This window comes from Rhinopithecus bieti, unplaced genomic scaffold, assembly GCF_001698545.2.
Source record: "Rhinopithecus bieti isolate Rb0 unplaced genomic scaffold, ASM169854v2 scaffold_648, whole genome shotgun sequence".
NCBI lineage: Eukaryota > Metazoa > Chordata > Mammalia > Primates > Cercopithecidae > Rhinopithecus > Rhinopithecus bieti.
Window position 1 is genome coordinate 78138 of NW_016803107.1, and position 4003 is coordinate 82140.

General features: G+C 44.0%; 1 pseudogene; it reads right to left on the reverse strand.

Annotated features, from left to right (window-relative positions):
- Positions 1–712: 712 nt before the first annotated feature.
- LOC108544867 (olfactory receptor 51I2-like) lies at positions 713–1665 on the reverse strand (annotated as a pseudogene).
- Positions 1666–4003: the final 2338 nt, after the last annotated feature.

Here is a 4003-nt window from a genome sequence, read left to right on the forward strand (position 1 = left end):
AAAAAGATAATGATTTTTAGGTACTAGATACAAACCAAACAACTTAGCATAATACGCACAGTCCTATATAATTTGGTCACCTACTTCTTCATCCCCCACTACTCCCTTTTCTTACCCTGTGCCACAGCCATGTCTGTAAAGACATAAGCGGTAGAGACATAAAGAAGTACAGGAATGCAAACCTTTTCACAAACACTTTTCTTTGTTCAAAACGTGGAGTCCTTTTCATGTTGCTCTTTTTTTTCTAGATTTTTCTCTTCCTTATTTAATTCCTACTTTGCATAGAAAATTCTAAATTTTCAAGGTGAAATACAAATTATTATCTTCTTTGTGGAAGCTTGCCACACCTTCCCAGGCATGTTCTGTCAATGACCAATTTGTAATCTCTAGTAATGTTTTGAAAGGAACTTTATTATGGCTCTTATTGGTTTATACTCTGGTTGTCTTTACTTGCCTTTTTCCTGGCACAAGGTTGTGAGCTTTCGGAGACAAGGGAACACGTTTCATTTATTTATCAGTCTTTCATCCTAATCACTACTTTCTTACAGAGTAAATGCTGAACACAAATCTGTAACATAAATAAACCTTACGGATTTCCCACAGTCTTAGCACAGATTAGGGATTTTCAGTGCTTGCTAGGTCTAACAGGTTTCTGTAAGGCTATAGCAGTCTCTTTAATGTTATCCAGGCCCTATGATATTTTGTAATTTCATCAGCCTTGGCTTCTCCCCCTCAGCATCCTGAGCATGGCCTCCCTGATGGGCTTGGGCTTCATACTGTAAATGATGGGATTGAGCAACCTAGGTACACATAGGCAACAAGAGCATGTACAATGTGGGGCAGGTGCCTCCCAAAATGGTGGATCATGGACATGGTGATACCTGGAATAAGAAGACAAAGACAGCCAGAATGTGGGAAACACAGGTGCTGAGGGCCCTGATGCGCTCCCTGGGAGCGGCCAGACCCATGACTGTGCGCAGGATGAGGGTATAGGATAGGATGATGAGCAGGGAGTCTATGCCCCCTATAGATACAACCACATAGAGCGCATAGCATATATTGATCCTGATGTCAGTAGAGGCCCACCTCATTACATCAGGGTGGAAACAGAACGAGTGGGGTAGGATGTTACCACCAGGGCAGAAATTTAGATGCTTAACCAGAAATGGCACAGGGAAGAGGCACAAGGTAGCTCGAGCCACAATGGCCAGCCAAATCCTGATGAGGACATTATTTGTGAGGACAGCTGCATAGCGCAGAGGGGTGGAGATGACCACAAAGCAGTCAAAGGACATGGCCAGGAGCACTGAGGACTCCACCACAGAGAAGGCAGCACAGGAAGAACATCTGGACCAGGCAGGCCATTGAAACCAATGAGCCAATAGTCAAACCAGAGCACAGCCAAGGTTGGTGGGCATTGTGGACAAGGTGTGGCCACATCGGTGAACACCAGCATGGACGGGAAGTAGTACATGGGCTGGTGCAGGCTGGGGGTCCTCTTCACAGCCAGGAGAATCAGGCAGTTCCCAGGGGGGCCACAGTGTACATGGAGGAGAAGGGGATGGTGAGCCAGCCATGAATGGCCTCCAGCCCTGGGATGCCAATCACGAGAAAAGCAGGTGGTTGGAAGAAGGAGACGTTGACATAGGACTGGGAAGGGAGCATCCTAGGGAGGCAGCCGAGGGCTCTGGAGAGATGTGAGCTCTTCAATCTGAGCAGACAGAAGGACATTGACAGGACACCTGTCGGTAGAAAGACACTTACTTGTGCTGTGTAGGATTTTTCATTGCTTTCCATTGTTCTTAGCCCTTGGTCTGTATTATTAACTTTTCCAGTAATATGCAGACATTAACTAATATGCCCTCAAATGAAATTCAAGTCTTAAGGGATAGTGTCACTCTTCCCTAGTTAGCAAAACATGAATGATAATGGTAGATAAAGAATTTAGTTTTTTTCACTCATGTTTATTTATTTTTTTAAATTGACATGAAAATGTGTGTATGTATCCTGTACAACATGAAGTTTTCCAGTATATGTACACTATGGAATGGTGAAATCTAGCTATTTAGCACAAGTATTACCTCATACATTTATGATTTTTGTGGTGAAGATCAGTTAAAATTCACTCTCTTAGCATTTTCTTTCTTTCCTTCCCTTCCTCCCTCCCTTCCTTCCTCCCTCTCTTTCCTCTCCTTCCTCTCTTCCTCTTTCTCTCTTTCTCTCTCTCTTTCTTTTCTTTTCTTTTCTTCCTTCTTTTTTGAGATAGGGTCTTACTTTGTTGCTCAGGCTAGAGTGAGTGCAGTGCCAAGATCATAGCTCACTGTAGCCTCAAACTCCTGGGGTCAAGCAATACTCCTGCCTCAGACTCCTGAGTAGATGGGACTACAGGTGTGTGCCCCCATGCCTAGCTAATTATTTATTTATTTTTGTAGAGACAGGATATCACAGTGTTGTCCAGTCTGGTCTTGAACTCCCGGGATTGAGCAATTCTCCCACCCCAGCCTCTGAAAGTGCTGGCATTACAGGTATGAGCCACCATACCTGGCCTTAGCATTTTCAAGAATAAAAGATGATATATTGTATTATAGAATTTAGTTGTTGTTAACTATACAGTTTATACTACTTTCACTTTAACACACAGTGTCTTCACTAAATGAAAGTGTTTGCTAATTTTATTTAAGATGTAAAGCACACTGTCAATGCTCATAATTATCATCATCACATCATTGTTGCTTTTGTCCTGGTCCTTATTGTTATTCCACTGAAAATATATGTTTTGCAGTATTCTAAGTGCTTTCACAGTAATTACGTCATTGGTGTCTCACCATTACTTTGCCAGGTATACAAAGAAGGAAAACCTTTTTACTAACGTGAGTGGAAAGAAATGCTTAAATCTATCAAAGAAAGATTAAAACCGCAGCCTTCCACATAAAACAGCTATTAAAACTCCATCGTGGCCAGGCGCGGTGGCTCACACCTATAATCCCAGCACTTTGGGAGGCCCAGACGGGTGGATCACCTGAGGTCAGGAGTTCAAGACTAGCCTGACCAACATGGAGAAACCCCGTCTCTACTAAAAATGCAAAATTAGCTGGGCGTGGTGGCGCGTGCCTGTAATCCCAGCTACTTGGGAGGCTGAGGCAGGAGAATCACTTAAATCTGGAAGGTGGAGGTTGTGGTTGTCAGGCTTCTGAGTCCAAGCCAAGCCATCGCATCCCCTGTGACTTGCACATACACGTCCAGATGGCCTGAAGTAACTGAAGAATCACAAAAGAAGTGCAAATGCCCTGCCTGCCTTGCCTTAGCTGATGACATTCCACCACAAAAGAAGTGAAAATGGCCGGTCCTTGCCTTAAGCGATGATATTATCTTGTGAAATTCCTTTTCCTGGCTCATCCTGGCTCAAAATCTCCCCCACTGAGTACCTTGTGACCCCCACTCCTGCCCGCCAGAGAACAACCCCCCTTTGACTGTAATTTTCTTTTACCTACCCAAATCCTGTAAAACAGCCCCACCCTTATCTCCCTTCACTGACTCTCTTTTCAGACTCAGCCCGCCTCCACCCACGTGCAATAAACAGCCATGTTGCTCACACAAAGCCTGTTTGGTGGTCTCTTCACAGGGACGCACATGACATTTTCGTGGGCGCATGACAGTGGTGAGCCGAGATCGTGCCATTGTACGCCAATAGGGGCAATGAGAGTGAAACTCTGTCTCAAAAAAACCACAAATAAAAAAACCTCCTGTGGGGTGTGTGTGTGTGTGTGTATAAGATTTGAGTGCAAAATCCTGACATTCTCTAGTAATCAAGTCCCATCAATGAGAAAGTTTCAGGGTAAGAATGAAAATAGGTAGTAGGAACGTTTTGGTAAATGAAGTGACGATTTGATTCTTACCGGTTCACTAAGAACTGTCAAAGATATGGGGTCTTTCTGTGTCTTGCCCAGAGAATACTGACTGGGTCACTGGATGCCCTTGCAATTCAGGCTACAAATTACAAGAA